The 17,118-nt window shown below is 34.7% G+C and overlaps 1 pseudogene; it reads left to right on the forward strand.

The window, feature by feature from the left end:
- The first annotated feature begins 398 nt into the window (after positions 1–398).
- LOC143242342 (glutamate receptor ionotropic, NMDA 2C-like) overlaps positions 399–17,118 on the forward strand; it is a 28,080-nt pseudogene continuing 11,360 nt past the window's right edge.

Below are 17,118 nucleotides of genomic sequence, written 5' to 3' on the forward strand. Positions count from 1 at the left end.
TCACTCAAGAAAGTACCCTCAGATAAAAACATATGACATAAATATTCACAAATCCTACATCTACGTCAACAGTAGCTATGATATTCATTTTTCCTCACTCTTATTTTAGTCCATACAGCAGACACTCCAAAGCAGTTGTTGATCGCTGATTGGCTGCCACCATATTTCAGATAACGACCTTTTGCTCAGTCCAAGGTCCATCTGCTCTGTTCCATCTCTGTCTACAGCTGGTGAACATCTTCCACTAACAAGGAAGGTGTCATTGAACTTCATTAAATACAATCCTCTTTCTGGTTATACAAGAAATCTAAGATTGCATCCATCTGACGGAAATTTCTTGGGAATGATCTCTTTTAGATCTGGAACTGCACCATTGTCAGCACTATGATGATGGTATGATGGAGGGTGTGTTATCAGAAGTTCGATCCTCAGCTTTGATTGAGGCAATTAAGAGAAATGTAGACTATATTTATGGCCAACCAAAACATTATGGATTTTGTAACCCTGCAATGAAGCACAGAGTGATAAACGTTGATCAATCTCCTATCAAAATACCTGGTATTCTGCAAAGAACACAAGGTACTTGGCTAGTCATAGAGATTACCTCTCTTGTTTCACAATGTTATTGTCAGTAGCGTACGTTGTGGCATATAAACCATGGGAGGACCATAAAACCACTGCAGTTTTCTTGAAACACCTGGATGTGTAAGTGATCAGTTAACCTTTATTTGGATTTAAAGCTGGAACAAAATGGATGCCTGGATAAGAAAGCCTGTTCAAGGCAAAGTCATTGCAGCTGCTAATGCAAGCTCCTTCCTCTTTTATGCTCAGGTTGAAATTATCATTTTGTTTTATAAAACAACAGAACATTTCTCAAAACAGTGAGATTTTCTCTCACGCCTAGATGTTGCTGCATTGTCTTACTAGATAGCCCTTCTACAAACTTATTAGTGACAATATATTCACAATCCAATAAAATCATTGCAAAATAAGCCTACCATACATATTGTACAGATTATACACATAAGCAGTTAGGCTTTTCTGAAGCCTTGAACTCAGCCCAAAGTATTGCTCTGTTTTGTCCATGTCAAACCTCCACCATAATTCAGTAATAACTGTCTTATAGCCCTAGAGTTGCTTCTCATTTAATATTTTGTGTTGTCTGTTCCTGTTCTGGTGTCCAGCCATTTTAAGTATTTCAGGCAAGTGCTTGGAATGCCTCAAGAACCAATCCAAATCTTCATTAGCTTTGCCCTTACGTATCATTTTGTCTCACTCACATGGAACCATAATTGCATTCTCTTTCCCATCACCTGACTATGACGACCTCGCTTCCAAGTGTTTTCGTGGCCCATAGTTACTCTATGTAATAAATTTTGTTCCTGAGTTGTATGTGTTATTTCTCAATTGCTTATGTTGTAAAAGTACGGAAATGGCCATTATCCCCGTAAAACTTTGCTTTTGTGACCTGGATGATGAAATTTAGAAATTAATCTATTTTCTATGTAAAACGGGCAAATTTGCACATTTTCACTTACATTAAGTCTGAATAAAACAACATATGAATCAACATTTACATGTATTTATACTAAAGTTATATAAAAATGTTTAGAGGTGAATAGTTTTTCGAGATTTGCGACTGTAATGTAAATCACTCTCACGTATCAGCCCATAAATATATTCTCCCATCATGTTTTCGTTATACGCTCCTTGGTAGCAGAGTTAAAAGTCCAGTATATCTTAGTGAAGCCCTCGTCCTGCTTCTTTGAGCATACTCCCATGTTCTACTTGAATTTATCAAGATGAGCGTTAAGAATATGGACTTTCAGAGACATCCTGCAGCCCATTATGCCGTAGTTCTTCATCAGAGCCCCAACCAATTCCACATAATTTTTGGCCTTGTGATTGCCCAAGAAGCCCCGAATCATTACGGCAAAGCTGCCCCAAGCCTTTTCTCTCTCCTATTGAGCTTCTTGGGAATTCTGTGCACTCCAGGATCTTCTTTATTCATGATCCAACGAAGACACCAGGTTTGACCTTCACCTCAGACAGCTTAGGGAAGAAGTCTCGATGGTACTTGAAGGCTGAAGACTCCTTATCAAGAACTGTGACATATTGTTTCATAAGTCCCAATTTTATGTGAAATGGTGAGAACAACATCTTCTGGAGGTCCACTAGTGGTTTACACTTGACGTTGTGCCTCCCCACAGAGAACTCGGTCCGTTGTGGGCAGTGCTTCCTGTTGTAGTGCGCTGTGGTGTCCTTGCTGTCCCAAAGGCAAAGATAACAGGGAAACTTGGTAAAGTCTCCTTGGAGACCCACCAGGAATGCCACCATTCTGAAGTATTTGGTAACCTCCCAGCCATACTCATCATACTTCAAGGCTTCAATCAAAGTATTGAGGCTGTTGTATTCCTCTTTGAGGTGCACCGAATGAGCCAGGGAACAAGACGGATACTTATTCCCGTTATGTAGTAGCACAACTTTGAGGCTTCTACATCATTCTACCCGGTCACAAAACCAAATTTTGAAGAGAAAATAGATTTTTCCATTTACGTTAGACATAAGCAATCGGGAAATAACACTTTCTGCCCAGGAACAAAAAAAAGTAAATATTTTGTTGCGTAATGTTATCTTTGCAAAATAATTCCCGACTTAGAAAACTTCACCACTGCTTCATGATCCACTAACTTCATCGTTCGAGAACCACCATCTCACCTGCCAAAGAGGTAGTTCTGATTGGAAAATGTCGCCCACTAATTTTACCTACAGTCTTTCCTTAATGTCCTTGCTTGTCGTCTACCAGAACTGAAACTCTTATGCTGTAAGTGTCGAAGGCCGCTATATAAGTAACCCCAAATAAATTAATGAAAATAAAGTAGCCAAAGTATCCAAACATATTAGCTAAGAAGCTATTTGTTTTACGCCATATCTAATTTATTTTGGTATTTAGCAATATAAATAACACGTTTAATAAACAAGCCACAAGGAATCCTTAATAGCCGCAGCTGTAGTTAAATTTCAAATCATACAAAAGATGAAACTATGAGCTTGTACTTGAAAAAATAAAACAATCCATGAGTCTCTATGCCACAGCTAACAAAGAGCTTATTAGAAAAGAAATTTTATTAAAACGGACTTATTACTCTTAAGAAAAAATTATATATGTGAAACTGAGTATTAATCGTTCATAAAATGTCTAACGTATTATAGTGAGCATGCTCGAACCATAAAGTTGAGGGTCCATAGCTCACTTCTCGTTGCCACAAAATTGTGTTCCTCAGTTTAGGGTTGTGGGTATGTTATGAAAGAAGCATTAAAACCCTACAATTCGATTCAATTACCCTAAGAGTTGGAGATAATGATAAGCTGTTTTCTTCTCTATCAATTCAAAATTAGGGACCGCTAGAGTACGCTTCGCTTAGTTCGAATAATCAAAACAAACAGAGTTCTACTGAATTAGAAATGATATTATATAGCTAAAGTACGTACTGAGAATTGGTTTGAATTTCGCGCAAAGCTACACGAAGATTACCTGCGCTAATTTAGGTAGAACTCTTGGGCTACTCTTTTACCAACGAATAGCGGGATTGACCGTCATATTATAACCCCCATGACTGAGAGAGCGAATACGATTGGTGCGACGGGGATTCGAACTCGCGATCCTCAGATTACGAGTCGAACGCCTTAACCTACATTGCCATGCCGAGCCAGTTTAACAGTTAGAGACAAAAGTAATCAACGAGAAATGTGTGTTTTAAATATCTGCACAACAAAAAATGGTTGGCTACTAATGTTATGAGAAAGTTTAAACTATAATACAAACCATCCAATAGGACTGACAAACACAGGTAAAGTGCAAATAAATACTCCTAAAATACACATTAATAATATAGATTTAAACAAAAGAGTATGGTAAGTGGTTTTATGGTTAAGTTTTCATCACTTTGTAATGATAGAAATTACATAGAAAATAACTTTAAAATCTTTGTTTAGTCCAGGTTTTTTTTTCTGAATTAAAGTTAATCCAACTGAAACAAATACTCATGAATAACTATGACCAAGCAAATACTGATTGTGTTTCTCATCTACTGTGTAAAATGATAAGTGTTATTGTAATGAACTGTTTTACTTTACACATTTTACTGGTATATATCCGATTGTATAATACGAGATCTAATGAGAACATTTCTAGGAAGATTTCAAAAGGTATCTTAAAGAGTCAGTCGTGTTCTATTAGCTGATAATACTATTATTTTCTTTCCTATAGTCTCTCGTAGCTTTTTCTGGCTCCAGTTCTAAATAGGAATTCATCAAGTATGTGCTCACCCTATGTTGTCTTTCATTCTCAGGAGTTCACTTTAACACTACCAAAGCGAAACTTGAAGATGAGATCGAACGAGCTGTCTATGTCTTCGGTTACGGCTTGGAGCTCTTTGTAAATGACCCTCGAAATGAGAACAAAAGTCTGTCGCCTGGACTGAAATGCAATGGAACTTCTACCGACCACTGGAGTAAAGGAGATATGTTCTTTAAGTAAATACAATTTCTATTTGCTAAGAAAGTTTTGATTTTGTAACGATGAATCACTTTGTAAAGCATAAACACCTTTATCGCTAGCATTATTATCAAGGAATGTGAAAACAAGCAAATATATAATCTTTAATTGTAAAAAATAGTAGTTAATTAATAATAAAATAATTCTTATTATAAATCTTACACTCCATTCAGTGACTAATTTCGTGAGACGTGTAAACAGTGACAAACTAACTAATGTACAAAGTCAAAATCTAATTCACTTAAAGAAAATAAAATGTTTTATTTCTTTCAGAAAATTCTGCAACTTAACCAGGTGTTAAGCTTAAGTCACAATTGAAACTAAACAACTTGTTCTTCTGGTATCCACAGCATAAACTCAAAACTGGTTTATTAACATTCTTTAGGCCCGACATGGCCAAGCGCGTGAGGCGTGCGACTCTGTAATCCGAGGGTCGCGGGTTTGCGCCCGCGTCGCGCCAAACATGCTCGCCCTCCCAGCCGTGGAGGCGTTATAATGTGACGGTCAATCCCACTATTCGTTGGTAAAAAGAGTAACCCAAGAGTTGGCGGTGGGTGGTGATGACTAGCTGCCTTCCTCTAGTCTTACACTGCTAAATTAGGGACGGCTAGCACAGATAGCCCTCGAGTAGCTTTGTGCGAAATTCCAAAACCAAACCAAAACCATTAACATTCTTTAACTTAGTGTTCAATTGACAACACCGTAATAAACCCACCAGTTACCTAACTAACTAACTACCTCGTCAATAAATACACTTTGTCGGTGATATTTCATATTACTATAATGTTTTTCTCTAAAGTTAAAGAAAATTTAAGACATTATTTTTTATCACGCCACGACAAATCTAGATACTCGGAAATTTCCAACTATAACGCATTATCACTACGTCACACCAAAACACTTCAAGCAAAATATACAAGACTTCTAAATTGAAATATTAAAACATACTTCACAACACTGCTTCTCCCTACATTGTGAAGACTCCTGAAGAATTCAAAGCGCATATAAAACAATAATATTTTAAATTAATATTGTACATTCTTCTAAATTTCAATGACGTTCAAACCAAAGTCGTTACTATAGAGTGTATTGAGGGTTCATGGTTTACGTTCTGCTGCTGTACAAATATACAGTTTGAGACTGTCTATACGTTATTGGAGTAACAGTCAAATTTCACTATTCAATTGCAGTAGCTCAAGAACAGTTAGTGAAAACCTTTGACTAGTTTCCTTTCCTCTAGCCTACATATCAAACTTAAAAGTGGCTAAGAAAAACACTTTATGTGGCTTTGCATGAGTTTCTTAAATTGACCAAAATAAAAACAAATGAATTTTTGTACGCAAAGATTTCACATCACAACTTATACAGTAAACAATCTGATCCAGCTGAAGGTTTTGCATTTCATTAAAATCAAAGAACAGAGCTAAATGAAGAAAGTACATTTTATATTTTATATTGTGAGTATAAAATGTCGTTTTAGTTAACCGTTCTAAGGAGATGTCGACTTTAAAGACAACATTTAAGCAGCCTAAAGATCCATTAGAGTTACGTTACAAAAGAATGACAAGTACTTGATCAATGAGGTTTGTTGTGATTCCTGTTTTTCTGGCCATATTTTTCATGATATACCTGTTAATTTAGAGTTATGGCAGGGAATTTGTAGATATTTATTGTGTGGGACTTCACCAGCTTCAAATCCTTGTTTTCATCTTGTTAAAAGTACCAAGAGTGATAAGCCCAAATTATTTGCAATGTCTATCCTGCGTCACAGTCATAACCAAAGTCATTCACTTTGTGAATGGCCCCCTAACACAGTGGTTTGTCCATTGATTTACAACGTTAAAATTAAGGGTTCGATTCCCCTCGATGGGCTCAGAAGATAGCCGATGTGGCTTTGCTATGAGAAAACACACACACAGTTTGCGAATGATTGCATTGCTTTGAATTGACTTGGAATTTGGTTTCAAAGCTGTTTAAATAATTACTGTAATGAAAACTGTTTAATAATTTCATTGTGCGCGTATCCTTTCTATCAGAAGGCTGTGATTTACAAAAACTTGACGCAAGTATTTCAATACTCCTAGAGATTGAAAAATGGAATTAGAGTCAGAACCATCACGTATTCATGGTTCAGCTAATCAATGAACATGAATCCTATTTAGCGTAAGTTGCATATTCTAGCCGGTCCTGCAAAAGCGTCCCCGTAGACACACTTCTAGGACTTGTTTGTTCTATGTAAAATTAATCATAAAGTTAAATAATGGGCTATCTATGTTCCGCCTATCGCGGGTATCGAAACCCGGTTTCTAGTGTTGTAAGTCCGTAGATATACCGCTGTGTCACTGTGTAGGTAGGGGGCTTCCAGATATTCCATGTAGCAGATGCAGTGTCATAAATTATCTTTTAACCCTTAGACCAGGATTACTGGTCTCATCTAGCAGTGTTTAAACGCAGCGCTGCCCTCTATAAGGCCAAAGTATCAACCACATTAGGATTTAGTTATTGCTTTGTATGATTCCATAATAAACTGACATTCTTTCAAATTTTGGTGTCTATTTACTTACATCATTCTTTCATCCATAATTACATTTGTAATGTAGCATTGTGCATTGATCAATCAGGAAATAGCAGTAATCTAAATATATAGATTCTAAGCATAACGCCCGCGACGTCAAGGTTAACATCTGTGGTGACACTTTACTCAATAAGCATTTTCCAAATTATTATTATAAGTTGCGATTAACCTACCTCTTACGTATAAGAGAAATCATAATGTATGTTAAAAATTAGGTAATGTAATCATCACGTTAGAGAAATGTTTAACATGAATATGACTTTATTACTTATAACTGAAAGGGAAAAAATAATCAAAATACAGTTTGACCTGCGTTAACTGTTGTTTTTGTTTTATTTTAATTTCTTGTTGGTTTCATTGCTGGCCGAACTGTTTGTAACAACCGTTTGTCCTTCTCTGAAACGCAAGCAGAAATGTTTTCTAGGACTGAAAATCAATGGAATTTGTTTTCGTTTATTTCATTTCTTTGAAAATATCTAAAAAATTAGAAATGTCTTTTTTTTTAAAATAAAACCATAAATCACCGTTTAGTACCACTAGAAAAAGCTATCTCAAAGGCTGAATTTATACGTTATTAATCTTTTTCCTAAATGCTTTAATTTACAGTCGAAAGAAGCATTAACCTAGACAATGGACACGTGGAGAGTTTGAACTTCTCAAAACCTGAGCTCCCGCACATTTGGTTTTCTTAAATAGAAGCAAAATAATTCAATGAATTGATGAATTTTAAACTATATGACATTAATTATTCGGGGCGTTACTAATACTGACTACGATATTTGTTTAAATAAGTTAAATTTATTCATATAAATGCTAGAAATGCATTTGAAAATGTAACGTCAAAGACCAAATTATTTCAGTGCATTGAGATACGAGGACAAGAATATATCATGTATTGGAATACATTTTAAGGCTTTAACATTCACTCGAGCTATTTTAATGTGTTTTAGTTGTGTATACCAAAGTCTTTACAAAGCATTACTCAGAAACTTGTATTCAAAATGACCTCGCAAGATATGTTTGCTTAGTTGAAAAACAAACTCTTTAAACTTTATGGTTACCTATTTTGAATATTTTCTTTCTAAAGGCTTCTAAGCTTTCAGGATTAAAGGTTTTATTAAGTAACCCTCCAGTTCCGTATCGAACGTCTTGACCTATTTATTCTTAAAGATAATCAGCCTAATTATATGTATTTAGTATTTTTATGCACTCTGCTTTCGTAATTTTCAAACGTTAGCTCTTATAAACTATTTCTGTTTTAGAATAATTCACATTTATAACCAATAGTCTAGCATTATGTTTATTTCAGAAAAGTAACAGTTGTATATTTTCAAGGGCCCTATTTCAAGTGTGCTTATAATGAGTGAAATCAAAAAATTATTTTACGTTGTGCACTTAGATAAAATATTAATTATCTAGAATCAAAAAAAATTTGGTATGCTTTTCTTTAATATAAAACAAAACTAAAAGTACTCTAAACTAAAGATTTTAAAAAAGTATCTGAAGAGAAAGAAGCACTTAAAAGTTATTAACGGTGCAATTAATCTTGCTAGATTTTGTGTTTAGCGACAGAGGATTTAATTATTGGAAGTTTCTTAGTATAAAACGTAAATTCATTGACAACAATTCATTGTTGATTTCACGAACCATTTTTTATCTTTCAGACGAGCCGGTGTTGTATGTTTTATTGTATATATTAAATTTTCACTTTAGGTACTACTTTCAGTGATGCCTAAAGTTTCTATTTAATATTTCTATGTTTAGATATCTTCGAAACGTTAGCATTCCATCAACTAGCGGAGGACCAAACTTAGAGTTCAACCCAGACGGCACTCTCAGATATGTGGAGTTGGAAGTGATGAATCTAAAGACTCAAGGATACTGGGAAAAGGTAATAATAAGAGACAATGGAATAATATAAGACTCAAGGATAGTGGGAGAATCTGATAATGATAGACAATAGAATAATGTAAGAAATAAAAACTGGAAACTAAAGAAATACGTTACTTAATATACGCGATGGTTCTTGGAGGATGTAATAATCAGAGACAATGGAATAGTGTAAGATACAAAAAAACGAAACTAAAGAAACGCATTAACTAATTAATATACACGAGGGTTTTGGGAGAAGACAAAGTCCATTAACTACGTATTATAGCAAATTAATTTATTTAATTAGCTTTTCTCGGTTTCCCATTGGTTTTACCCTAATAGATCAAGACATTTGATTTATAAAATGCTCCTAGAATCTCCTAATAGATTCTTTTTTACTCAGAAAGCTTTGGAAAATAGAAACACATAGACACAAATTACTTCAGAATGTGCTACTTTGTAATATTTGTTTCGATTCTATGAATACGTGTTAGTAAATAGCTAATTTGTAAGAAAAAATTTAAAGCATACTGAACTTTAGTTTTATGCAAAAACACTTTCTTTCCTCGTATCTAATAAAATACAAGTCCACTAGTTGAAATGTTAGTTTTGTTTAGTGTGATACATCCTCACTACTGTAAATAAATTGTAACAACCATCATATATAATTGAAGGACATCAAATTTTGGTTCCTATAACAGACTGTTTCTATTTATCTCTCAGTTTACATTATAACAAAGAAGTGCACTTGAATCCATAAAGGTCAGGGAGCCATAACTTCCTATATTCATCACCAATTAAGTGAATTTGTTTGTTTGTTTTAAGCACAAAGCTACAAATAAGCTATTTGTGCTGTGCCAGGTTTTCACATTATAATTCTTCGAAATTACCCCTTAGCCACTGGGGTAATTAGTGGAAATTTCCTTATTGACTATTTTTTAAAACTGCACCTCTTTCTTTTACAAATCAAAACAACAATGAAACCTCAGAGTTTCATTAATAATCGTAAAGTTCGGACTTCATGGAATATTCACTCATTTTACATTGGTTTGACACAAGTAATAATTTGGATTATTTTACAAACAAAATGAGCTTTATCAAGATAAAAATACCAACTAGTTAAAACTTACTGAGATAACAAACCGTGAACTGATTGTAAAACTCCTATTCACCACGTGATGAATAATTCATGTGGAGAACTACTGAAAAGAGAAAAGGCGGAATTTCCCTGACTATTAAATTAACACTCTAGGGTAAAACTTTGTCTAGCGGAATCAAATTCTGTTTATAAGAAATTTAAACTAAAAAACAGGGTATTTAAAAGGCAATTTGTGTCCAGTTCATGCTGTTCACGGTAAAAGAAAAGTGTGAGTTGTCCTTATATACAATTATTTTATCTTAATTTTGACTAACCTGTAATAATATTCATAGAACCCAAAACTTAATCAAACTTAAGTTAAACAAAGAGTTCCATACTTCGTACCTAATTCTTTAATCCACACAAGTAAAACGATAGTTCTTAGAATTCTTCGCTTCTGAAGTCTAAAATGGAAACTTGCAAAATGAATTCGTGCATTATAAGCATTATACATATTTTTATGTTATTGCATACTTCTAGTTTGAACGATACATATTAAATTAACTATATTATTCACTGGTTTTGTATTGAATCTATATAACTAGATTTCTTTAATCGGAATACCTAAAGATATGTTGATTGTAACCTTCTTCTTTTAACCTTATTTTCATATTGGAATCTTATGTTCCTAATGAGTACCCTGAAGAATGTTTTGACAAAATTTCTACAATTTAAAAAAGTTTGTAGAAGATGTTACAAGCAGCACACACACTTGACCCATGTTTATTTTATGTAACGTAATTTTGTTTTCATATGTTTATATTCATATGTTTCTAGGCCCGACATGGCCAGGTAGTCAGGGCGTTCGACTCGTAAGCAGAGGGTCGTATGTTCGAAACCCCGTCACACCAAACATGCTCGTCCTTTCAGCTACGGAGGCGTTATTATGTGACGGTCAATCCTATTATTAGTTGGTAAAAGAGTAGTCCAAGAGTTGGCGGTGGGTGGTGATGACTAGCTGCCTTCCCTCTAGTCTTACACTGCTAAATTATGGACGGCAACTGCAGTTAGCCCTCGTGTAGCTTTGTGCAAAGTTCAAAACAAACCAACTAACTACTTCACGGTACTGATAAGGAAAAGTACTTTATAACGGTCAACAGAAGACAAGCTCATCCTATTACTTCTATTAAGTTATTAAGATGATCCAGTTCGATACAATGTATTCCTGTGGGGAAAAAATTGTTCGCATAACATCAAAATCGAAATCACAATATCGGAAGCTCTTTAATTAGTAAATTTATTGATTTTATCCAATAAGTTATTTGATGCTGAGGAATTTTGCGTTACAGTTAAAGGTCTTATAATAATTACATATCCAGGTCAAATGTGGATAGAAAATTTGCTGTTTCCGTTTGGTTTCCCTCACGGTGGCAAATGTCGGGGATAAATATAAAATTGGGTTACGATACATGACTGGACAGAATACAGATAGCCTATAGTGTAACTTTGTGCTTCAAAACAAACAAACCTTTTGTTTCACAAAATGGTTGGTATGGGTATTAACACTTTTATTGATAAGCAGAGAACAACGTTTCGACCTTCCTAAGTCGTCTTCAGATTAACATAATAACATTTTGATCTACGCTAACTGTTTTACCGTTAGTTTACTAGTCCTATGGTCTACTACAACTGACATTTCAATGATTAAGAGAATCACAAAATTTCAATTCTTTAACGATCAAAATGAGTCTTTTTCTTGCTGAAAATGTAATACGAGGTCTTTTCAAAAAATACGCGGACTGTTTGAATTGCGCGGCTCCAGTTAGTTCCAGGGAATCCGCTTGGTGTCGCTAGGTTTGCACAGATCAGCTGATTACGACGCCATTTCCCGATTGCAGATATCTTCATTTGTGTATTAGCTACGCGGTTTTAAGTGAAGTGCGATTTTTCGTTTGGCGGATTTCAGAAGGAATGACCTGAAGGAGCAACGACTTGCTGTGAAATTTTGTGTTAAACTTAGAAAATCTGCGACTAAAACTTTTGCTATGCTTAACACGGCTTACGGTGATGTTGCTATGAGGCGTACGGCATGTTTCAAGTGGCATGAACGTTTTAAGGATGGTCGACAGTCCATTGAAGATGATGAGCGTCCTGGACGTCCTTCCACGTCAACTGACGACCCACACGTCGACAAAATCAACACCCTGGTGCGGGCAAATCGACGTCTGACTGTCAGGAAGCTTGCTGAAGAGTGTGGGATATCAGTTGGATCTTGTTACGAGATTTTGACCGAAAAATTGAAAATGCACCGCGTTGCTGCGAAATGTGTGCCTCAGAACTTGTGAGTTTTGGCCAAACACTCGATCACTGTTCTTCCCCACCCCTACTCACCTGACCTTGCTCCTTGCGATTTTTTCTTGTTCCCCAAACTCAAAAGACCCTTAAAAGGAAGAAGATTTGAGACGATTCCCGAGATTAAGGCAAATGCGACGAAGGAGCTGGAGGACATTACAAAAGAAGCGTACCAGGACTGTTTCAACAAGTGGAAACACCGTTGGGATAAGTGTGTGCGTTGGGGAGAAGAGTACTTTGAAGGGGTCCCAGACCTGTAACTTCTAAATAAAGTACATTTTGTTTTATGACGTCAGTCCGCGTATTTTTGAACAGCCCTCGTAGAACGATTTAAAGAGACGTTTCTATATTTTCTAGCATAAGGAAGTGCATGTGATAATTAGTGATACTTGTATTTCTATCTTCTTAGAGATAATTATGAATTATATTATACTCATTATTTCCTTTGTGTTAAGTGTTAATAACTATGAAACACCACCTTGTACACTCTCTATAAAACCCTGAACGTATACTTACAACTGAAGCGACACTGACTTCTTTCCTTTCATTTATGGTTTGACGTCGTTTAATTTTCTTAATACCGTTCATTATTCTCAACTCTACCTAATATTTGCTTTTCATTACTATCACGTTCTTTTCCTGTAGAATCTGTTTTTTAACTTCACAGGAATGTTGGTTACTGTAGCTCCCAGCAAATAAGTCAGTTTTTCTATTCTCTATGATATGTCGTTCCCGCTAATCGAATCACTAAATCATTAAATCTTAAAATTATTATACATCAACTTAAAACTGATGCTTTATATAAAAATAATTTCCATGAAATAATATATATATATAACTGTATAGATTAGCACACTTGTCTTTACAGCTCTTAAACTCATACATATAAATGGGTACTCATTAAAACATTACGCGTTTTTTAATATTTGAAGGAAAAAAAGAAAACATTCACATCATCATAGCACTTTAATTTAAAATGTCATGAAGCTGAAGTTTGGCGCTCAGTTCCAAAACAAGAAAGATCGAAATTATAAGATCCCAGTTGTACTTTATATACCTTCATAATATTTATTTTCACAAGTAATACTTACTCTGTTCATAATACAGATTAACCGTAAGAAAGAGCAAGTAATGTCATCTTTAAGAAATAAGTTAGATTTATCATATCATTAATTTGGCATTATTAGTTTTGTTTTCTCATTCGGTAATAATAAAGTTTTTCCGAATCACAAACTAATAATAATGTATGAATTAAACGTTTATTCATCATCTTATTTTTCAGATTATATTTGTTTTGTTTTTACTTTTGCAGAAAACTACACGAGTGCTGTCTGCGTTAGCCGTTCCTAATTTAGCAGTGTAAGACTAGAGAGAATGCAGCTAGTCATCACTACCCACCGCCAACTTTTGAGCTATTCTTTTACCAACGAATAGTGGGATTCACCGTTACATTATAACGCCCCCACGGTAGAAATGGCAAGCACGTTTGGTGTTGTTGCGGAGACTCGAACCTGCAACCTTCAAATTGCGATTAGAGCGCCTTAACCACCTGGTCTTTCCGGGTCTTTTTCTAGAATAATAAACATTTAAGATAGGTAGTGAGCTATCTGATGAACTCACTTTTTTGGGGTTTTGTGGCTGAAGAACATGTAAAAATATTATACACAGAAAGTGTCATCCTCATTGGCTTCAGTTGAAATCTTAATATTCTTTCAAATAATATGAATGAATAAATTATAGATGACCAGACATTCTCTAAGGTTGGAAGTTTTTCTAAAAAAAAGTGAAAACGAGATCAGAAGGTGCGCCACCTTTAATATTTCTTCAGTTAAAATAATTTCAAATTTCTATATATGGCTGTATATATATATATTATTATTATTATTATTATTATTGCTAATATAAAGTTTAATACAATAAATTCCGTATTACGTAGTATAAAAAAAACGAGTTGCTCCCTAGTGACACAGCGGCATGTCTGTGGATTATAACGCTAGAATAGGGGTTTCGATATTCGTGGTGGACAAAACACAGACAGCCCATTGTGTAACTTTGTACTTAATTTCAAACAATCAATCAATTATGTATTATTATACACAATTGAAAAATGTTACCCGTTTGAAAAGTTGCTTAGAAAATCTCAACTAAACAGTTCCAGCTGTAATCTATAGAAGTATGTAGTGTAACTGTTTTCAGTTGTTTTGGGTCAAGAAATAAATCTTTGCCTCTCTTTGTATACACACTAGTTAAAAGTTGCTAAATATCGCTATTTTAATGGTAAATATGACTAACATCTTTTGAGGATTATGAGTTGTTTTCATTCTTGGCTACTTACAGCTAGTTGACGAAAAGATATTTGATGAATGGGATTATTTCTACCACGTGATTTATTCCTCCATTGCTTTTACTGTTTCAACAATTTGTTTTTTTGTAACATTATGGCTTAAGCATATATCATAAGACAATTGTGTATAAACAAAATAACAAAACAAAACATTGAATTTTTACAAAAAAAAAACAATGTTTAAAATTTGTGCCAGTTTTAAGCTAATAATTTACCACAAAAGAAAACAATAGAGAATGCATTTAGTAATTCAAGCAGTTAATGATAATGAGGCATTTTCTAAGTTTTTAAAGTTCCTCTTTACCGAAATTATCCAGTCACATTTTTTCAAAAACAATGTTTAAATTATTTACATAATGGAATAGTAAAGGGCTCAATATTGTTACGTATTCTGAATGATCTATTACTTTGTTTCGATAAAAAATAGGACTCGGCTAGATGGATAAGGCATTCTGAGGGTCGTGGGTTCGAATCCCCATTACATCAAACATGTTCGCCCTATCAGCTGTGGGAGCGTTATAATGTGACGGTTCAATCCCACTATTAGTTGGTAAAAGAGTAGCCCAATAGTTGGGTATGGGTGGTGACGACTAACTGCCTTGTTCTTTACACTGCCAGATTTAGGACGACAAGCGCAGATAGTCCTCGTGTAGCTTTGCGCGAAATTCAAAATAAACCAAACCAATAAATGCAAAATAACAGTTACAAAACTGCTGTATATCTAATATGATTTATATTATTCTGTTCTAAATATGCTAATGATATTTTAAAAGATTCTTTAAGAATCATGAGCTCATGTTTCACATTTTGTTTTCTCAACAGTAGCCACGGTAATATTGAAATTATAGTAGAAAATATGCAGAACCGTCAACTTTTTTTAATAATTTAGTTCGCAAGAGCAACTGTTCATTTGAATGTGTAATTTTATACAACATATTTGCAAGCTTTTATATTTGGATAAGAATTTTAACGTTACGATGAATTCTCCTAAGCACGAGGAATTGTAGAACCTTCAAGGTTTATGTAGGAACGTGGTTGTTGGATTACTTCGTGAAACAAGACTTTTTTTATATGTGTTAAAAGTTATAAATCAATTATAATTTCCTTGTTCTTTGCTAATATTTATATCCATCATCTATAAATATTCTATTTCTCTGACAACTCAAATCGTAATTTAATATCGGTTTAATTATTATCAAATCGGCCCTGCATAGCCAGTTGATTGAGGCGCTAGACTCGTAATTCTAGGGTATCGGGCTCGAATCCCCGTCGCACAAAACATGGGGCGTTATAATGTGACGGTCAGTCCCACTTTTCGTAGGTAAAAGAGTAGCCCAAGAGTTGGCGGTGGGTGGTGATGACTAGCTGCCTTCCCTCTAGTCTTGCACTGCTAAATTAAGAACGGCTAGCAAAGATAGCCCTCGCGTAGCTTTTTGCGAAATTCAAAAAACAAACAAATAATCCTTATAACAAAGCCACATTAGGCTATCTGCTGAGTCCACCGAGAGAAATCGAACTCCTGATTTTAGCGTTGTAAATCCGTAGACTTATCGATGAACCAGCGGGGTACTTGTATATCTATCTATCTGAACAACAAATCTTTTCTTACAGTTTATATTTCTGCCTATTCATGTAGCGTATTTAATATTGTTTTCTAGTCAGAATGTCATTTGGTGTAATTCATCCGTCCAGTATTCCACTAAAATCACAACTTTACCAGATAATATTTAACAGTTTAATCAATAATTGACATTATTAATCTCATCTATTCATTTTTTTCATGTAGTGTACATTATTTCTTCTAACTATTTTCGTAAGAAACAAAGTAAGAATTTTCATTCCCTTTATACTCTGCATATCTCTTTTCTTCCATTCCCAACACTGCCAATATTTTTTCTTTCTATAATGACCTCATGAATATCTTCTCTATAAATACAAAACTACTGTGAATCAATGAATATCGTTACATTATATAGAACTAATTATCATTTGTTTGTTTGTTTTCAATTTCGCGCAAAAGTTACACGAGGGCTATCTGCGCTAGACGTCCTTAATTTTGCAGTATAAGACTAGAGAAAAGGCAGCTAGTCATCACCACTCACTGCCAACTGTAGGGCTACTCTTTTATCAACGAATAGTGGGATTGACCGTTACATTATAACGCCCCTACGGCTGAAAGGGCGAGCATGTTTGGTGTGACGAGGATTCAACCCGCGACCCTCAGATTAGAGTCGAGTGCCTTAACCACCTGACCATGCCTGGCCTGAACTAATTATTATTAACCACCGATAACCTGTTTCAAACAAAGTGGTAATAACTAATAAAACAAAACCTCACAC

Source organism: Tachypleus tridentatus, unplaced genomic scaffold (genome assembly GCF_004210375.1).
Source record: "Tachypleus tridentatus isolate NWPU-2018 unplaced genomic scaffold, ASM421037v1 Hic_cluster_2, whole genome shotgun sequence".
Classification (NCBI taxonomy): Eukaryota; Metazoa; Arthropoda; class Merostomata; order Xiphosura; family Limulidae; genus Tachypleus; species Tachypleus tridentatus.